The following is a 22,546-nucleotide window of genomic DNA, read 5'->3' as shown; positions in this document are numbered from 1 at the left end:
CAACTTTACTTTAGACTCTTGTCCTCCCACCTTGTTATTGGTGCAATTTATGCTCAGTCCCTTCAGTGAGACAACTGGCATTGTAAGGGGCGGCAGTGGTTTCTCTCTGCTGTTGCCTCTCTTTTCCTATGCTCTGGTGAGGGTCCTTTACAGGATGCAATACCTTCAAGGGTATAGCTGTTCTGGCATGGGATCATCCATGTGCCATTTTCCCTTTAGGGAAAAATAAATGGCTTCTGCACGAGTCCTTCACAAGCTGCAGTCCCTGCTGGGGAGTGCCTGCTCTGTCGTGGACACCTCCTGCTCCTCTGACCTTGGTGTTCCCCCATTGTTTCCCTCTAATTCCCCCTCCTCTCTCTCTCTCCAGTGTTTCCTGCTCTTTCTTAAATATGTTTCTAGAAAGGTATCACTAACTTTGTTGATGGACTGAACTGTGTCTTGTGGTGTGTCCATTGTGAAGCTGGCTGAAACTGGCTGGAACTGTCTGTGTCCAGCACAGGGCAGCCCCTGGTCTATTCTCATAAAGGACACCACTGTAACCCTCCCACTACCAAACCCTTGCAACCTACACTTAACACTGTCAACCACTCCACACACCGCCCCCCCCCCCCCCCCCCCCCAGTTTTGTATCATCTGTAAACTCACTGAGGGTGTTCTCTGTCCTAACATCCAGGTCATTAATGAAGATGTTACATACTCTTGGCCCTAATATTGCCTCACCTCCAAGTGGGGACATTACTAGTGACTGGCCACCAGTTGGACTTTGTGCCACTGATCTCAACTTTTTCAGCCCGGCAGTTCAGCTAGTTCACCCTGTTGTCATTTTATCTAGTCTGTACTTCATTTTGTCAATATGGAAGTTATGAGAGACAATGCCAAAAGACTTATGCAGGTGCATCAGAAGAAAAAGTCTTTTCAAATCTAGATTGAAAAGAAAGGAAAAAAAAATCAAAAGAAAAAGTAGGTATTATCTCTGTATCGTGGCTTGGAAGAGATTAAGTGATTTTCCTAAAGTCTCTGAGGCGGTCTGTGACAGAGAAAGTCATTAAGCCCATGTCCCCTGAACCAGTTCTCACATTACAGAGGAATTTTTTCATTTTGTAATCATTTTTCTATTTATTACCTACTCTGCCTTGAAGCTGTTCTCATTCAACTGTATTTTGAAACTATCCTTATAACTGGTCACTCATATCTTGCGTTTTTCACAGTCCTGGAAGAGCCTGGGTATCATTCTTGTTGCTCTCTTTCCTATCACACACAAAGTGAACTGCAGTAGTTGTAAAGTACTGCTGAACTGACAGGTTGGAGTTGCTGCTGACACTGTAGAAAAAGACTTCCCAAAAGGTTAAAACCTACATTTTTATCAAAGAAAAAAGCAATGAATTATTTGAACTGTTCTGTCTTGAACTACAGGTCTTTGAGATAACATATGGAATCACTTAATCCTTCTAAACCCATCTTATTTTAACTTTTATATAATCATCTGCTCATGCAAGTCTGCATCACACTTCAGGAACTGTTAGGGCTGGCAGCAAGACTGACAGGCTGAGTGTTAGCACAGTCTAGGAAGATTCAAGGTATAAGCAGAAGCCTTAAGTCCAGGAAGAATATATACTCAGATTTTAATTCTTTTTTAATGGACCCAAACCATATATTTCCAGGTTATTTTTAATATGCATAAGTCAGCTGGTGAAAAAAAAAAAATGTAATTAGCCCAGTGAATACTTTTTTTTAAAAAGTAGTAAACATATTGACTGAGCCCATCTTAGGGAAAATACTATAATGGTAGTTGTGCCACATAACTTTGAAATCAATTAGACTTGACTGCTTTCCTCATGTGACACATTTAGTGGAGCAGATTGATCTGTTTTGTGCAAGGTAAGTACTTACAATTAAATTTTGATTTTGCTATGTTACTAGCAATGAAATAAAGGGGTAAGAGATGAGATGTAACACCCTACTTTAAAGTATCAAAAACCTTGTTAAAAGAATAACACCCATCATTTTATAAATATAAATAAAAACTTGTCATCATGCAAGAAAACCCTGTAAAAAGATACTCTTTTCATTGGTTCATATGTTTAAAAAAATGCTGTGTCAGCCTGATGTGGGTAGCTAAAAAGCTGCCGGTCAAGAAGGCATGGAATATATAAAAATCAGCAGAGCCAAATAAACTGTAATCTGATAGTCACAAAATATACTTCTTTCTTCCTAGCCTAAGGATCTGTCTGCACTTAATCAGATTTGCAGCCAGTTGGTGACATGGCTTATCCACAGAGTGCTACTACACAGTTGACCAAGGGTAGGGGCACAGTCTTGGCTTATCTATGAGAAGGGGGGCAAAAAAGGAAAAAGAAAACATGCTGCACGGACAGAACTATATGCAAAACAAGGAGGTCAGCTTAGAGAGCCATTGGTATGTCCTTGCTTGAGGGACATTCTATTAATTGGCAAATGCTCAGTCTCTTCACAGCCCCTAAAATAATTTATTTTTCTGTACCTTTAGGAGCTCTTCAAAAAAGAAAAATCTGATGTCCTCCCAACTCAGATGTGACCTGACTGTGCTAAATAAACTACATGGAAGAGGCTGCTTTTTTGTATATCCCAGGCTTTGAAACATATGCTGTGGGCTTTATGTTTCATTTTAACAAGGGTAAAATGGAGCCATTAATGGACACCCCCTTGAAAAGATTCTTTGGGTGTCCTTCTGTTGCATGAAGCAATTCTAGTTGCAGCAACTCTGTACAGTCTGGATCATTGCATATACCTCATATTGAATATTGAATCTTACTGTATGAAAAAGCATTGCTTCCCATACACAGTATATACCTTTCTCTATACTTCAGTACAACCCATCATTGGGAACCTATGAAGCAGGAAAAGCAAAATTGACAGAAAGGATTAATTTTAAAATACAACTAGACACTATGTTCTTTCACTTGAAACAGAATGAAACAACAATAATTGCAACGTGAGCTGAACCTGCAGAACAGTAACCAGCTAACCTTAATTGAATGTTGGCTTTCCATTATTAAAAAGGGTGGATTTGGCATTTACCACTTCTTTTACCTGAATCAGCACATGAAGTTGTCTTCCTCTAAGTCAATTACCAAGCACTTTTGCTATAAATGACAAACTGTCAAGAACTCTTGCTCTACAAAGGTTTATTTTGAAGACACAAGCTGTTTAAGTACAGATCTGATCTCCAAGAACTTTCTTCTTTCATATTTATTTAAATATACAGTGGTTAAACTGATTACCTACAATGCATGATAATCTTGTAATGGAATAAACAAGAAAGGAAAATACCATTTTTCTAAATTATTTTTTTTCCAAAAATCAAGCAAGCTATTGCTAAAGGACTGAACCCTTTTGCTTCATTAATCGAATTCACACATAGAAGGATCCACTTCTGCATCCTGTGCATGGAAATGCAGGTGAAAAAATAAAGAAGACTTTTTCCAACACTTCACTGAACTTTGGATTGGGTCCTGAGTCACTGAGTTACCTAGACTTGCAAAAAATACACTGCATAGAATATAAGTTTCAATCTGAGTCACATGCCAGTTTCCTTACATTGTATGGATCCAGGTTTTAAACTTCCCTAAATACAATTCAGAGATACAATAGGTCTCTTATATGATAAAAGCTCAGCTGCATACCCACAAAGTAGCACAGAGAGACAATGGCAAGTGGAGGAGCCCAAATGTGTGTACTTCCTGGAAGTACATCTCCAGTCTCACCTCTGGTTGACCCTGGGGGCATGGAGCTGCAGTAACCTCCCCTTTCTTGCTGTTGGATCTGACATGGTATATTTTCCTCTAACAAAATGCAACAAAAATGACATTGAAGTAATGATGAAAGAGAGAAATCCATTATTTTGCCAGAGATCATCTCAACATTATCCAATAATGGGCTTTTTTCTCTCTTGGACAGTTAAAAAATAGTTTATACTTTTTCCACTTTTTCAACAGAAACATTTGTGAACAGCAGCTTTACTCAGTTGCGGATTCTGGAGATGCACAGAATCACAGAATCATCTAGGTTGGAAAGGACCTTGAAGATCATCTAGTCCAACTGTTAACCTAGCACTGACAGTTTCCAACTACACCATATCCCTAAGCGCTATGTTGACCCTACCCTTAAACACCTCCAGGATGGGGATTCCACCACCTCCCTGGACAGCCCATTCTAACACCTAACAACCCTTTCTGTAAAGAAATACTTCCTAATATCCAGTCTAAACCTTCCCTGGCGCAACTTGAGGCCATTACCTCTTGTCCTGTCACTTGTCACTTGGTTAAAGAGACTCATCCCCAGCTCTCTGCAGCCTCCTTTCAGGTAGTTGTAGACGGTGATGAGGTCTCCCCTCAGCCTTCTCTTCTCCAGACTAAACAACCCCAGTTCCCTCAGCCGCTCCTCATAAGACCTGTGCTCCAGACCCTTCATCAGCTTTGTTGGCCTTCTCTGGACACGCTCGAGTAATTCAATGTCCTTTTTGTAGTGAGGGGCCCAAAACTGAACACAGGAATCGAGGTGTGGCCTCACCAGTGCCAAGTACAGGGGCAAGATCCCTTCCCTGTCCCTGCTGGCCATGCTATTTCTGACACAAGCCAGGATGCCATTGGCCTTCTTGGCCACCTGGGCACACTGCTGGCTCATGTTCAGCCGGCTGTCAATCAACACCCCCAGGTCCCTCTCTGACTGGCAGCTCTCCAGCCACTCCTCCCCAAGCCTGTAGCACTGCTGGGGGTTGTTGTGGCCAAAGTGCAGCACCTGGCATTTGGCCTTATTGAAACTCCTACAGTTGGCCTTAGCCCATTGCTCCAGCCTGTCCAGATCTCTCTGCAGAGCCTCCCTACCCTTGAGCAGATCAACACTCCCACCCAACTTGGTGTCATCTGCAAACTTACTGAGGGTGCACTCGATCCCCTCGTCTAGATCATCCATAAAGATGTTAAACAGGAGTGGCCCCAAAACCGTGCCCTGGGGGACACCACTCGTGACCGGCCACCAACGGGATTTAACTCCGTTCACCACAACTCTTTGGGCCTGGCCATCCAGCCAGTTTTTTACCCAGTAAAGCGTGCGACCATCCAAGCCATGAGCAGCCAGTTTTGCCAGGAGAATGCTGTGGGAAATGGTGTCAAAGGCCTTACTGATGTCTTGGCAAACTACATCCACAGCCTTTCCCTCATCCAATAAGCAGGTCACCCTGTCTTAGAAGGAGATCAGGTTTGTCAAGCAGGACCTGCAATTTCAGCAAAGGCCAGTGAAAAAGAATCTGAAGGAAATGCTGGATTTTTAATTTGAAATCTTGTTTGTTTTCTTTTCTTGTCTAGTGCTAATAAATTAAATTACATTTATTATGTTTAGGATAGGAAAGATGTAGACATACCTGTTTCTGCCTGAAGGCAGAGGGTTGAAGTACATGATTTCTGTGTCCAGTGCAACCTCATTTTTTCTAATAAAGACCTATAATTTTACAGTATAACTACAACTTATTTTCATTTTTAATTCATATGTTCATGGCTGTTCATCACTGTGTTTAGAAAAGAAATAAATAAATTTTAAAAAATCACCTAGAAGAAAACACAACTGGACATCTTTGAAATAGGAACTAGACTGGATCCCAAGTAACTTAAGTTCTTCTCCAGTTTTGTAACACATTCTGACTGTTTAGAGCAGAACGTAACTTTAGGTTTGGTGTCTAGCAGTGGCATTTGTCAGGGTAAAGTAGGAATGGCTACAAATGGCTGCAAAAAAAAAGCCAGCTTTCAATTTAAAACAAAACAGAGCAAAGTAAAAACCTTGAAGTTTATATTTTTAGGCAGGACTTACTTAGATTATGTCTTGTTCTTAACAGCAATATCACAACACGGTAAAAAAAAAAAGAAAACATTGTGATACTCTCTTGTGTGTTCTACTGTAGTCCTTCAATGGCAGTGTAATTGCTGTTTAGTTAATAGGTTTATGTGCCAGTGATAAGTGCAAATTGATGTATAGCATATTGATGATAATAGTAGGAAAAAACATGTTGCCAAATGAGACAACCAAAAAGAAATATTACAGTCCAAATTGCACATAACTATTTTTTCTCTCTGTGGAATCAGGAATCAAATATGGTATAGTTATTTTCATCTCTGTATTTACAGTAAAATGAGAATAATAACTCTATATGATTCATAGCAGATGCTGGTGACACAAAGCGACACACCTGTGGAGAGTAGGATGTTATAATCCCACTGTGATTAAGAAGATGTATGTTTACGGCTCTGCAATGAGGATGGATTGTTTACTTTTCCTATTAGGTCAGTAATTAATCACCCAGGTTTGATCTGTGTGATACTGAACGGATTTAGCATCCCACATTGCTTAAGTAGCATGTTGGTTTGTACATTGCCTATTGTTTTGCATTAAGAGATGCCTCCGTAGAGCACACTACAATATTCTTTTTTCTTACATAACCTCTATTTATTTGGACTGAAAATGGCACTGCTGTGAATATAAAGAGATAACCAGAAAAAAAATTGCTGAGGAAAAAAAATACTTTTGAGTTACCATTCCCGCACTGAATAAATATTTCGTTTTACATAATGCCTTTATGTATTGTATTTTAAAGTGCTTTAAATAAAAACTAAACAAGTCTTAAAGGAATGAAAAGTTAAATTTTACTTTCTGTTGCAAGAGTGCTTTGATGGAAAAAAGAAATATCTGGGTCAAGTTATTTACACCTCCATTTACTATTTCTCCATTTTGGAATAGTACATCTCTGGTAGAGCAGTGAACAGACCTCAAGTCCAGCTGGGCCTAAAGTAGGGTCCTGACTGGTTGTTAAGAGTCCAGTACTCTCTGACCAGGTTCTTTTTAGATATTTCACACACGGAGATTGTAAAGTTTAATATCAAATTTACCTACTTGAAGATGGTTAATGCTACACAAGATTTCTGATTTAGCAGAAATATATTCCAAATATACTGAAATCATAATACAAATGATGAATGTAAGTTGCAGTTAGCAAAATATAGTAATTGCAATACACAGCTCAATCACTCTACCAATGTGACTTCTATTACGGGTTTCTATAATATTCTCACTGTCATGACAAGGGTGTACCCAGATGCCAAACAGGAATATGTGGGTTGAAGCCAGCTCAAGTCCATTGTTCTATACAAAATTTTTTTTCTAGTTGTCTAGTTTTTTATATTCTATGTTGCACTAAGCCATGTATTCACTTTCCCCACGCTGGGCTGTCTAACTCAGGGAAACATACAAACTCTTTTAATGAACTCAGGGGGAAACGTTTACACCACCAGTTAACCCACTGAACTGTTGATAGGTAAAACAAAAGGCACTCTTTGGTTCCTTTTGTGTTGAGATAAAAGTCATCTTCTTTGCTGTGGTCAGTCACACCCTGCATTATACCCTGATTTTCATGGGCACATTGCCCTTGCCCATCTCCTCTGAGCTTTTTTCAATTTTAGGGGTTTATTGGACAGTCACATTGATGTATTTTGGGCATTCACCTGGCTAACATGGGCATCACCACTGTGTTGATGAACTGCTTTTGAGAAGCTATCAAGACAACAACTAGGATCTGTTGTTGTATCTTGACTGCTAGCCTAGACAATGAAATGGAACAGCAGCCTTCCATGAATTATGAAGGGTTAGGAACTTCTGAGGCTTGGCAAATCTTTAAAGATCCTGTCTTTAATATATGATGTTTCTGTGTAGTTTAGATCATAATTGTTAGATCATTTAGCACATGCAAGAAGATTAGGCAATATGCCTTTACTTTTGTTACCCACTTTACATGATACTGTGTTTGCTGGGTGTATTTAAAGAACTTGAAGCTTGACTGGAATCTGAGTTGGATGTTTCACTTTCATTTTAAATTCACCTTAAAATGGTGAGATCATCCTCAGAAAAGCAGTGCTTTGGGGTTGCTGTTTTTCAAATTATTGCAAGGTAGAACAATTTTTCTTAAGGAAAAATGTAAAAGAAAATTCTTTGCTGAGCCTTTATTCCGGTCTGTATTCTTCCTTTCTGAAGGCACTAAATGCAAAGCCAGAGCATAAGTCAAATGAAACTATGGTACATCAGCAGTACAGTCAAATAGGGCTGTGTTTACCATCCCAATTACTTAGTCCAGGCACTTACCTTGAACATATCTCCCTCAGTGCCATAAATTTGAGATACCAGTCTTCACCAGCTCCTTTCCCTACCATGCCTTGCTTTTACACGCAAAAGGAATCTGTATGTTTTCCCCAGAGAGAAATGTGTTGTTGTCAGGGTTGGTTCAGGGGAAGCAGAACCCTGGGCTCTCTGTGGAGTTCAGGATACATCATTAGAGGGTAGTGTGCTGGAGAGAAGGAGTCAAGTCACTAACTCCCAAGTCTTGGTGTTTGGATTCAGGGATCAATGTCCAAACATAAGACTGCCTGAGTGTGGGGGTATGTCCTAAAAGGATTTGTCTCAGTGAATTGTTGTCTCTGCTGCCTAATTATAATTTCAACATCAGCTAAAATGACATTTAAATTTCCTGTGTTAGAAAGGAGAGGAATGATCACTGATCTTCATATACTACTGTAAGATACATTTGAGCTGGTTTCCAGAAGTGAGAGGTCTTTGGGTTATCACTGATGCATGTATTTTTTCCTTAGCTGAAAATGCAGCAGTCATCAGAATTAGCTATGGATGTAAACCATGGAAACAAGACAGATCAAATGATGTGTACATAGAATTCTATGTTGAATAGTTAAATGATATATTTTGAATAGCATCTCATTTCTGGAAATTTATGGGCCAAATTAAGTTTTCAGGCCACAGAGAAAGAGACACACCATCCTTTTAGACTCCTATATCTTTCTAATCTGACTTTGTGTAGTGTCAAAATGTTTGAAGTAGAACCCCTGAGTTGCTTACGATGTGAAGGCCAGATGATAACTATGGTGGTATTATATTGACATTTGCAAGTATAGAACAAGAACCTTGTACTAGCAGTATTTTTTTATCATCCATGTTTGGCTAACTGAAATGAGAATTTCAAGTAGACTTTCAACATGGAGTTCAGGAGAAGAGGGGGATTTCACTGATAGCAGAAAATGAAGACAGCGTAATGTTAAAATACACTATTCTCAGGAAAATGCTGAGGCTACTGCCAAACAACACCTTCAGAATTAGTCATGATGTTAAGAAACCTGCTATGTTTTTCAGAAAGTTGTAAATTTGAAGAATTGGTAATATAATTACACTTGCCTAGATGATATAAACTATTACATTCACTATCCAGGAGAAATCTGAGGTATATTTTAAATTTGTATTTTAGGAAACGCATGCTTATTAAAGCCATAGATAGGTTTTAAAACTGGGTCTTCAAAAGAAACACATCAGTGGGATGAGTAGATGACTTACATTTTTCTGAATCCTTTATGGAGAACTGGAGTATTTTTGTCATCCTGTTCATTGTCATGTTCTCTTTCCTTGTACTTTCTTCATTTCCTTGGCCCTTCAGGAAAGAGTGGGAAATTATTTTTTTTCCTACTGAGTCCAGAGAGATGACTAATTCTTACCTCATTGCAATTTAGATGCTCGTAGACTTGCTGACAGGTGTCTCAGAAATTCCTTGTGTGAATCATGCTATTGTTGGCATACAGCCGCTTTACAGCACAGCTGAGTTGTTGCTGCTGCATGGAAATGTTAACAAGCATTCATTCTGAATGAGCGAGGATTCTCCCTGAAGTTTTTGATACTTCAAGGCCCCTTCACACTTGTCCCTGTCCTGGCCATTGCTTTGACTAGAGAAGACAATCCAGGGCTGTATCACATTTTTGCTATGTCCTTATGTCCAATTAAAGAGATTAAAAAGATGTGCCAGATCAACTTTGAGCTGTTAGAAGGCTAGATGCTGAGGTTCAACACAGAGGGGTGAGGAAAGAGCTCATTCACAGATGTGTACAGCCCACTTATCAGTCTACTGTCAACAGCACTGCAGGTGAGAAATTTCCTGAGCAAAAATGAATTGTATTGTTTGGTTGCTGTTTTTTTTTTAAACCACTCACAGTGAAAGTAAATATTTGTCCACCTATTTTAGAGTCCCCAACTTAAGACACTTGTCTCTCTTTTCCTACAGCTCTGAGATAGGGAAAAAGACTGAAAAAAGGATTGGGGAAGATAGACGATTGTGCATCCCAAAGTGATCACTGTATTATAAACAGCAGGAAGGTACATTTCAAGAGGTGGTTGTGATGAATATGTGTATGTGTGTAACTTTATGTTTGTGTGGCAGAAAGGTGAAGGGGTTGAACGGACAAGGGACTCTTCTGAAGCCCCTCAGTAAATATATACCTTTCCAAGTGTAGTCACTGGAGGGAAACAGAATCAGAATAGGACTCTAAATTGAATTCTCTGAAGTGCACCAGAGAGATTTATTTTCTTCTACTTCAACCAGGAAACCCAAACTTCCAATTTCACTGCCTAAAATTAGGCTATCTGAATCCCAACTTCTGTCACTGAAATCTCCATTTTTAGAAGCACGATCTTTTGCAAAATGTTAGACCTGAAATACTAGCTACACTCGGCATATTCACAAATGAAACTAACGCATCTGTACAAATCCCTGGGAGCTAGTGGAGCCAGGAATAAACAGATTTTCCCATTAAAAATACTTTTTTTTTTTTTTTTTTTTTTTGCACATACCTTTAAAGGGTGGCTTTGTTCATATATATACACAAGAACTCACTCACTGACTGAATGCTTGTGTAGAATTTCATAGCTAAAAACACTTCTTCCACAGAGCTATGAATATTTGAAAATGCATCTCTATCACAGAGGTGAACTTTTGTTCTATGCATTGCCCTGGTGATCAGCAATCATTGCAATGCAATGGAAATAGCATTTTTCCCCTGCAATGCTACCAACCAGAAATAATTTAGCATGTCATAAAGTGACTGAGGTATCACAGATACTTGGAGGTGTTTTCCAGGAATCACTTCAATTTTTACAGCAGTTGTGATGTCATTTCCAGAAGCAACTTTCTCCACGAGCACAAGGACTGCAGGTAGAGACACTGACCAAGTACAACTAGCAGATGATAAATACTTAGATGCATATATACATATTCCCCTAGTCCAGTGTGAATCCAGAGGTGTCCAGAGAAGACCCCAAACTGATCCACAATTATCACACTTCCAGCACTGAACATTAGCTTCTCATCTGTTTTCTTACAAGGGAGGTTGTTACAGAACTAAAAGTCTCATTAAATCAAGCAGTCCATCTTCCTACTTCTCCAGAGTATTCTCTATGGTATATTTTCTGGTGTTTGACCTGTGTAGATTTTGAACTTTCCACAGAAATAATATTGTAACTTTATTTTGGAAGACTGTGAGCTACATAACAGATCTTACTACCCAAAAAGCATACATGATTAATATTGTATTTAAATGTTCATATGCATATGTAAATATCACATTTTTTCATGTATAGGCATAAGAGTAGCAGTGGAGAAATAAGTACTTTCCAAATTGTAATAAATAGGAAATATTTTAAATATTTTTAGTATGTTTAAATAGGAGATGCTTTAGAACCTCTTAACATCTTTAAGCTTTTGTGCTGTAATATGAATATATTATTGTTGACCTCTGTGGATATGAATCCTTCATTCTATATGAAATGCTTTTGTATATCAAATAAAATCCACTTACATCTACTTATACATATTTTTTCCCATAGTTACAGAAATATATTTAGATATTTACAGAACAGGGGGGGGGGAAAGGAAGGAAATTAAGTTTTTCTCTTAAATTTTAAGTCTCAGTTAAAACAAGAATACTATATTCCTTTTAAAAAAATAGTTAATCTTTACTTCTTTATATGAGAACATTCTGCTTGATGCCTGCCACTGTTCTGTGTTATTTGGAGTTTTCTCAGATTTGTATTTCAATGCAGGACCAGTTACATTCATTTAGCACTGACAATTTTAAACTTTACTTTTTGCACTATCCTTGTTATGTTCCCTCTGTTTCAGAGGAATTTGCTGAATTAGGACATATGACTGGATTCCTCCAAATTTTCTGTAATGGTATTCATAATTTCATAACTTTCAATCAAAACAAAACTTGTACAGTACTTATAGTTTTCTTTTCTACAGACAATTCTGCAAGGTTCAGGTCTCCTTTGGAAACGAACAAATTCCTTGCAGGAAACTCAGTAGAGCAGTTTGCCTTAACGAAAGTAAGCACAGCAGCTTCAATTAGTACTAAAACTATGGCAAAATGGAGTTAGAAGAATTTCAGAAGTGGAATTTGACAGGTTGGTTAAACTATTAATTTAACTTAAAGGTGAACTCTGAGGGGAAAGAAAACCTCCCCACAACAAAAAAGCGGTGCTCTTTACTGCTTATTTTTTATATAGAAAACCCCACCAAATCCTAAAACTTTCATCATGCCTCCATCTTCTCCTCTCTCAGGTAACAGAATTACTTCTAACTACTTCCTTGGGGACAGCAGAAAAAAATCCTTGGAGGATTTATACAGTACTAGCTGATAAAGCTTCATGAAGCTGTAATGTGAGCATTGAAATTCTGGTCAGCAGAAATATTAAACCTTTATTCTGTAAATGTATTGCTATAGGTAGGCAGTCAGTCCCACTGTGCTACTGTCTGTGACCCATGCTGAGCTTGCTCAGGTGAGCAAGTGTAATATAATTCAGGTGGCTTAGCAAATTATTATCCCCACCCAAAAGTTACCACCCTGAGCGGAGGGCTCTGAGTGCTCTTACTCTATTTCAATGCCAGCCGTAACAGGTTATTGTAAACTACCTTTGCCCTTAGAAATGATTTCCCTAGATACAATTCCGCTGTAATGATAATGTCTGATGTGTTACTTGAATTAAAATCAAGGCAGAGTATAATTTTGGTGTGACTATTCACTCTGATATGCAAGTGGATACTATATGAAAACTCTGAAAATACTTTGCAGGATTATGTTCTTTTAACATTGACTCTACTTAAAATCATCTGAATAACCCATGTTCACAGCCATGGATATTCACAGAATGAATATTTTATGTTTGTGTGCCTGAGAGTGCTTATGGGTATTTTATACACTTTTTTTTGTAACAAGGAAGATTTATTCATAGTCTGAATGTAATGTCAAAAAATTAAATATCAAATCAACTCCTTGCACCAACATCTTAGCTGTAGGAAATTTAGTAGGACCCATACTTCAGAAATAGTCTTATTGACCCAGGAGAGGACAAGCTACAGGTTTCTAAGTTTCCTTAAAGGGTCCCTAATCCTCCTTGTCTAATACCTCTGCCTTAACTGCTGCTTTTGTCCCCTTGTGTTTATGAGAAGTGCCACTGACTATGTAAGCCATCATCTTCTTGGCTGTAAGTGTGACATTTATTTAAATGGAGGGAAGAAATTGTACCGAAAGAGGCCAATCCTAATTTGATTAAAATAGGTTACTTTTCAAATGTGACATGTCAAAAGTTGATACAATCCAAACAAGAAACACAGTCAAACAAGTTAATAATTTCAGAAACAGTCTATCAAAAAAAGTACAGTAGAAAAGGTTGAAGGAAAGTTGCTACAGGTATGCTTGAAATTACAAGACCTCCTGACATTGTTAATTTATAGGGATGTGTAAAGTAGGACATTTAGTTCTAACGTTAACCATCAATTGTGTTTTATGAGTTTTTATTTTTCTCATATTTTACTGCAATGTATATAATTTCATTTATACTCTTTCCTAACTACCCTTTGCAGTCATTACCCACTTGTAAGATGTTTTGAAACCTGTAACTTGTTGCCTAGTGGAGACAAGACAGGCCTTGGACAGTCTGGAAAACTCCCTGAGTACCTCCCTGATAACAGGAACCTAAAAACCAAGTGTCTAAAAAGAGGCCAATGTCAAGATAAGCAACTGGAAGCTGGTCTAAACTAACCCCCTTGGAACAAACAGGAGCTGAAGGACAGATGAGGTAACTCTATGACCATATACGGACACACGAAACCTAAAGTTCAACTAGCGGACCGTGTGAGGAAGTCTATGTGGACCACTAAGGAGGGGAGAAGACCCTCATTCTATTTTTACTACACATGCTCAGACTATGTAAATTATTTCTGAAAATCCATTAGCATAAGACTGCTTTTTCTAGGAAATCTGATGAATATGTATGGTTTTTCTGTATATTAGTCAGACTGTTTTGTTAGTAAGTGCAACACTCATGGTGGAGCAATCCCCAGTGCTGCCCAGCACTGCTAATAAAGAATACCTGCTTAACAGTTATACTCAATTCTGACTGTTGAGTGAAGCTTTTTGTTTCAAGGTGAATTCACAAATGTTGCCTGCTGAATTGTCTGCTCCTTGGTTTTGGATGGGGATACTTCATAAGACCCCCAATACCTGAAAGATTTGTGGTAGCCCATGATTAATAGTTTTCAGTGTTGCCTTTGGCACAGACTATTGATTCAGTAGGGCAATCAAAAGTTATGGCATGTGCATAAAGAAAGGTCAGTTTTACGCTAATTTTGCTATCGCTCACTGTCATTCTGAAAACTGTTCAGGCTGGAGGCCTTCAGGTGCTAATAGAAGAGAGAAGAGGCAATTTTAGTATCTTGTGGGTCACCTCCTTTATGATGATCTTTACTTGAACTCATAGATTTTCATGTTCAAAATAAATAGCTTTTTTTATAGAAGGCTGCACAGGCATGCAGAAATGTCAGCAGTTTTGCTGTGGCTTTCCCTGTCCATTTCAGTTCCATTCATTATGAGGAAGCAGACCTGTTGAATTACTTATGAAAATAAATATTTGCAGGAATAAAGCTCTACTGCTGCTCTCTTGTTGCTGGTGTCAGGGCCATGGGGGCACCGATGGGCCTGACTGTCCCTGCCCACCTCCTGAGGACTCTTCTGACCCTGCCATGGCCCAGGACCCCATGTCAACCCCCTGGGGCCATCAAGCCCTGCCCCAGTGATGCTGCGGCAGGTCCAGTCTCCAGCTCCCCACAGCCCTACCCTGCCTGGCCATGGGCCCTGCTGAGCCAGGCCCACCCATGGGCCCATGTTCCAGGCCAACCTTGGCCTCATCCCCAGGGAAGTGCCTGATACCCGGGGTTGGGGCTGCCCTGGTGCCTCACTGACTGCTCTGTTTCTGGCTGGAGGTGGGATGGGCCCTGGCTGCCAAGCCCTGCCCTGATGGGGAGCACCCATGGGGAACATCCATAGCACTTGGCCCCAGGGACACACTGGCCCATGCTGCACCCTGGCAGTTGGATGCTTCCATCATCACTACTATGCACTAAGAAATAAGCTTACAGAATACATTATTCTAACAAATAAAGCATTCTGGGGGCTGTTTGCAGGCTCTGAGAGCGAGTGGTTTGGCCCTGATGAGGTCTGTACAATTCAGCTGCCTCACTTCCTGAAACATGGTAGCTGTATGCAATCTGCCTTTTTAGGAATAATACCCCTTGTTTCCACTACCACCAAACCATGTGTCGGTGCTGTCTGGGAGAACACCAGCTAGCCTGGACCAAAGCTACACAAGGAAATCTGCTGCACAGCAACAATAGAGTTAAACATATTTTTTTTCAGGCATTAATATCACTGTTATAGTCTAGTTCTTGCTGGATATTAGAGCTGGATGCTCCTGAAGAAGGCAGTTAAACAAAAATAAAGACCACAAGCAACGAATGCCTAATGCAGCAATGTAACTTTCAGCTTCAGAGGAAATCAACTGGTGACTTCCCTAGTAATCGTGTTAAAAGGGAATTATGAGCCGAAGCTTATAACTGTCTTCTAAGTGCAGCAAAACAGACAAAAAACGGGGTAGATGAGAAACTTGTATCTCAGGCAGACTTCACCAGTTGATTCATGCAGTCAGCTACTGGTGTCCCAGCATGCTGTATTCAGACATATCTTTGAATGGATTAATCAGTCTTTGGCTAAAGGCTTTTCTTCTCTTCCAGTCCTCAGATGGAGCACTTCAAAAGCTTTCCTATATCTACCATTACTTCTGTCATGATCTGATTAGGGAATGAAACACTACAGAAGGAACCAGAGAACAGGTGATTGACAGGAGACATGTCTGGACAGAGCTATAGGTAACACTTCTATGTCTCTATATTGGAAGTTCTGCTGCTTCTGTTTCTGTGAGAAATCTATCCTACATGCTGAAAGGAAAACAGCAGACAAGTACTAGATAGGGAAATCCTGCTTTCCAGAGACTTCAAAAAAGTTTTTAAAAATCCTAACCTTTCTGAAGCCAACATTTCTGTTAAAATGATATCTTCCTTTCTTTTTTGCCTAAAAGGGATCCCTCCTAAAAGCTGCTTGTAACTTCAGCCCCCTCTTCCCTGTGATAACCCAAGAAAGTCCACTGGGCAGGCTGGTAACAATTCTGTGGTTGAAATGCATTTATTATTTGGGAATTAGAGAGTGAGTCTGTCATCTGATAAGTCAGTTTTCATTTGCAAACAAGCATTTTGATGCTTAACTTACTGATCATCTTACTTGATATTTTGACTAAACAGGTGAAGATTAAAGACAGACTTTTTTTCAGAATTCAGAATATTGCTGTTAAAATATTCTAGAGAGGTTTTAAACTCCATTCATGGTTTAGTTTAGCAGGTAATAAACTTTATTGATCCCCATCCTGCTCTCAGGGAACCAGGTGTCCTGATCCAGTGTCAGGACATGTTTCAATATGATCCCAAGAGCAAGATTAAGACACAAATGAGGTCAAATACTGTACACCCAAAACAGTTTTTATTATTAAATATGAAGAGTGGTAGTGATAGGACAGAATGGAAGGAAAAGACAGAAATCAAGCAAGCAACTGGAATAGAGTTGCAAGAACAGTCACCACCATGGATCCAGCAGTATCCCGTTAGTCCTCAGTCTTCAGTTCTTCAATGGTGGGTACACACACAGCAAAGTTCTCTGTCGCCTTTTAAATTCATTTTATCAGCTGATTAGCATATCTGCCCACCTTTAGTTTTTCCTCTGTTCCCACAGGTTTTTGCTGACTCCATGCTTCTTCAACAATCATCCAGTTTCTGGGGCAGAAACGCTCACCTCTTATCAGTTCAATAGTGAAGGTGCAAAGTCATTAGCAATGCACGCATGGTGTCTGTCATGCGCAATAGAGCCACAAAGTATCGGATTTATACAATGGCTGGTGATCAGAGGTCCTTGTGCTGGATGACAAACACCTGGTTTCACTCAGTCCACATTTCCCCCTCTTTGAGGCTTATCTAAGGAGTTTGTCAATACAACTGCAAGGGAGTGGGAGGGTGCATCCTTCGATACACTTCTGCTTCCTTGGGTGACATTCCTTAGATTAATTACAAAGGCCACAGCTGGTCCTTGATGAATGGTTGAGGTGTTACTGACACCTCCCCATGACTCAAAGCACACACAGAAGCAAGCTTTGAGGCAATCATTTGACATTTCAGTCTCTCACACCAGGATAGGTAATTCTTTCTGTCTTTCAAAGAAGAGAAAAACTGCAAAGCTTATTTTCACTGTAACATATGAAATTATCAGACAGAATCACAAGGCTATATGGCATCAGTATGCAATATCTGTTAGGATTCTTGGCAATTTGTCAATGTTCAAAAGATGAAGTAGGGAAGAAGCATTAGGCATCACATGGACATATTTGAAAATAACTACAGTCTTTGTGGGAGTGAAATGTTCTTGCTCTTTTAATGCAAAATCACAGGGTTTTAAGTTGAGATCTAAGATCCTACTAAAGTCAGGCATTTGACAAGTGAGATATTCTGCCAATATGCCAGAGCCTAAAAATGTAGCTAGTATGATTATCATCCATACAGCTTTTCTGGAGGCATGTAGATATTTTCCTGTTTTCACATAAGCTTCTGATCATATACAATTATGTTGATTAGTAGGATATGCTAACTGTTCACCAAAGCATTATTAAAACTAGAAAGCCTGAGAAAGTTAGTCCTGAAGTGCTGTAGGTGTTCAGACACTTTCTGCTTGGCTTTTAAATCTCATCTCTTTACACTTTTTAATTTAATAGGAAGGAGTGAAATGGAAGCTGTCGTTAATGGGAACATGCTTAGTGTGAGGAAATACTTTTTATATATATGCACGAATGAGGTAGGTTACAATTGCAAATGTGATGAGCCACCTTCAAGTGGAGACTATCTTATCCTGAGCTTGCTTCACCTGTTAAGCAGTCTGGATTATATATTACCACCCTGTACACTGTGTGAGGTTTGAAAACTTATTTTCCAAAGCAGACTGCTTCTGATACAGCTGATATTTTATGTCACAATTTTATAGCATTCTGCCAGGGAAAATTCAACAGCTAAATTGATAATAAGTCTTCAGGTACTATCTTCTGATTTTGCATCCTTGAAACTGAAAAAAAAATAATTTGGTTCATCTGGACCAAAAAAAAGGAGCCAGGAAGAAGTCTACTTGAGCTGGAAAGTAAGAAAGGAAAATGGAGTTGCTTCCCCCGAGACTGTTTTGAGAAGTTAGAGAGAACACAAACTGTTACCTTACCTACCATTTGACTATAGAGAGGCACTGATTTGGAAACACCTGGAAAATTAGTTCTTTTCATGAGCTGATACACAACTTATTCACCTCTTTAAGCACTGCAGTGATTCCACAATAACATTTTCCTACTGTGGTAGTATTTTAGGATTATGATTAGCATTTTGTTATACACATGGTCAATATAAGAATGGATGACTATTATAACTTTAAAATTTCCACAACTATCTAAAACTTTGTATTTGTGAAGCTTCTAATGTAAATTGTAAAAGCTACAATAACCATAGAGCTATGATCGTTTATATTAGCCAAGGACTACTGCTTGGATAAAACTTAAAAAGAGGGGAAAAATATATGTCTAGTAAATTGCTTTAACATTCCCATCACAGATGGGCAAACCATTTATCAAGGGGTGAAATAACAACTATATAACAGAGCTCTGAATTTTACAAAGATTCATGTTTCTACTTTTTTATACATTTGATTTATTTCTTGAAATCAGGAAAATATTCCTATAAACAATGTTAATTATGTATGTATAAATCACTCTTGCTTTGAATCTAGTTATACTGATAGTTATTTCAGTGTGGCATTCAACCTTTGATTCTCTCCTGTCTTGACATTTATGTTTTATGTTTGATAGTGACACTGTAGACTTCAGAATGAAATTGATAAAGACAGTAAAGTTTTGATCTGGATTTCTTTTCACTCTGAAATCCTCTGCAACTTTAAAGAAACTAAACTTAGCACGCAGGAGCTGGACTGCAAAGGTAAAATTTAATAGTAGCTTTAATTTCTTTGTGTTGAACTGATGAGTGGCTGTATGAGTAGCATTCCTCACTGGGTAATTCAAGGGTGAACACCGTTTAACATCTTCGTCTGTTAGACGGCCCATGGGATGGAGCGCACCATTGTCAATTTCACACATGACACAAAATTAGTGCAAGTAGTAAGTATACTGCAAGGCAGGGCTGTCATTCTAAGGGACTCTGAGAAGCTGGAAGAATTGGCTAACAGAAGCCTCATGAAGGTCAGCAAAAACATTTATTAATTATTACTTGATATATGACTATTTATGGCCTAATTCTAGTTTCAGATACATTTCTTCATTTCATTTCATTGGAAATTCAATGGATGTGTGTACAAATCCCACCTGTCTCAGACATTTATAAGGACAAACAGAGCGGTGTAAGAGCTTGGCCTCTTTCATTTCTAAAATTTAAAATTTTTAAAAGATCTATAAATGTGAGCTTTTTCCTTTTTTTTTTTTTTTTTTCATTTTTTCAGTTATCTCTCCCACAGTGTCCATTAGCAACTTTTAGGCAAACAAGACTCCTGTGCCTAAAATTATAATTCCAAAAAGATTTCTTTATAATTAAAAGTATACAAACCAACTTTCAGCTAGGAAAAAATCATCGCTTCTCTATTCATGGGAACTGAGTTACAGTGAATTTTACCCTGTACATATTTCAAGATCAGGAATTTGGATTTTTTTAGTTTCAGAAAGTTTAAGATCACATACCACTATGTCTATACTGATCCTATTATTTGAACTTCAAACCTTTCTCTGGTATATCTCTCCAGTTTTTTAAATCTTAGACTGCCTACTTTCTTAATTTAGGATGCAATTCACAGGAACACCTGTCCTTGGGAGACTTAGACCATTTTGACTCTTGGCAATAGCTGCCCTGTTAGTCTAATTAATTTTTCTAAAAGTAACTATGAGCAATATGCAGATTGATTTGTTAAGAATAGATCTTACCAGGCTCACTTTATTTGCTTTGTATTGCACAGAAGTTTTAACTTTGTGAGTGAAGGGAAATGGCTGTAGTTTGATTTTAGTAAAGCTTTCAAATCTCTTGCAAAATCTCACCCTCAGATTAATTTGTAGAGGCTTGTGTGTGAATACTGATGCGTGGATTGAAAAGAGGCTGAAGAACATTAAGTGGAGATTTTTGATAAGCAGCAAATAATAGGGCACCAAGGTGGATTCTAAGAGGCTACCCAGAAGACCTCCTGGGTCTGCATATCTTCAGTAGTTCAGAGGTGGAAATCAACTGCAGACAGTGCAATGCCTAGATGACATTTAAACAAGCCAGGCTGTGAAAGGTATGGAGTTATGTTGATTTGGCAGTCTGAGGACAGAAGAATATAAATTGATAACAAAACTGAGCAGCAAATAAATAAATCAGGCAAACGTAATTTCAAGATTCATGCTCATTTTACAGCTCAGGGAGGTAAGAAGAGTCTGTGTATGTATAGTCTAATGCTATTCACGTGGAACATTGCCTAGAGGTCTGGACATTGCATTAACAATCACATTCATGAGTTGAAGGACATTCAAAGAGAGACAACAACAATTATGACAAGGTGACAGGAACTTTTTTATAATGAAACATTAATGGAGTTAAATATTTTTGTTTTCATCACTGTCAGCCATAAAAGAAGATTTATAAACTACAATTATTTGAACTGAAATCACAATTCTGAAATAAAAACTTTGAAAATATAAAATTTTATAGCTAATTTCTTGTCCAATCTTTGTGGTTTATCCTGTCTCTAGTCCAGAGGAGGAACACAGAATTGAGAATTATTATTTATGGGAGATTTCTAGTTCTCTTCTTTTTTTGAAAACAAACTCTTTTTAATTTATATTTATGAACACAGGACTATGTGGATGCAAACAAAAAAATACTAATATGAGGTGAATTAGAGGGAAGTACAAATTGAATTATATGAATTCAAAAATGTAATCTTTGTTAGTTACAGTTGTGAGCACAAATAAATTGCTTAGAAATGTAGCAGGTGAAATCTTATTTTTAATTTACATAAGCAAACACTTTAGAAGATTGCCTCCACCAGATGTGTGAAGTTTAGTCTTCCCTAAGATTAAATAAAATGCAAATACAGCCAGCTTTCATCACATTCTGTAAACATTAAAATTAAGATAGCAGGAGCAGAAAAAATAGAATATTTATATTTCTGAGCACCTTCATTTTCAACCTGAGCCTAGGATGAGTAGTATCACACCATCATATGTCCTGCTTAAAGGGCTTTTAAATATAAAGAAGTATGGTAACTCTCAAGTTTAACTGAAATACATTCTCTCTTGAGGATTCAATCAACAGTTGATTTAATGTTGCCTATTTAATCATATTATAAACTACTCCAACAAGATGCTTGTGTAATTGCCTTCTTAGCAGAAAAGAATAAAAAGCATACCTTGCAATTTTGGTTGCATTAAACAGGCTATCACAGTCCTATGAACACCAAAAGGTTTGTCAGCATTATCTATTATCAACCCCTATTTTCAGGAATTAAAAACATATACATAAAAGTATTCTACAGACTGAAAATTCCCATATAAAGTCTCATCCTGGGAACAAACTTCCTCTCCTCCTCCTCTCCTTCCCCAGCTATTTTTTTAAATATATAATGTAATATTTTTTGTGGGCCAAATCCAGATTTTCCTGTTTATCTGTATGGCTATTTATTGAACAGCAGTTACGAGACATAAAATTTTGTCTTTATGGATAGTGCTAAGTGTATGTGTGTAGCCTGATACTATTCATCTTTTCTTATAAAGAAGCTGAAATGTTCAAGGGAATTTAGAAAAAGTTAAAATAATTATGAGTGAAGATGAACTGATTTAGAGTGTTGTTCAATAATTTAGCTTCCTTAACCAGTAAGGACAAAAGAAGTTATTCCTATTTGAAAAAAGGAAAATTATGGGAGGCAAAAATTTCATATACTTCCTTTTTTATTGGTTTATTGGTTTTGAATTCTCTTTTGCCTGGTAGCACATTATAATGAATGCCTGCTCTTGTTTGCTTCGGGTATGTGAAATGGTTATGATAATGATTACTGAAACATTTTTTTATTAGAACACAACGTTTTGTGTTGTTGTATGTATTTATTTTTTTTCATTAATCACTTATTTCAATTCAGGGTTTTTTTGGGAAGTAAGAGGGGGAGTGAGGTAGCAGTGAAGTGAGGAGAAAAAGAAAGAC

Source organism: Strix uralensis, chromosome 2 (genome assembly GCF_047716275.1).
Source record: "Strix uralensis isolate ZFMK-TIS-50842 chromosome 2, bStrUra1, whole genome shotgun sequence".
Taxonomy (NCBI): Eukaryota; Metazoa; Chordata; class Aves; order Strigiformes; family Strigidae; genus Strix; species Strix uralensis.
Note: the sequence above shows the minus strand (reverse complement) of the source record.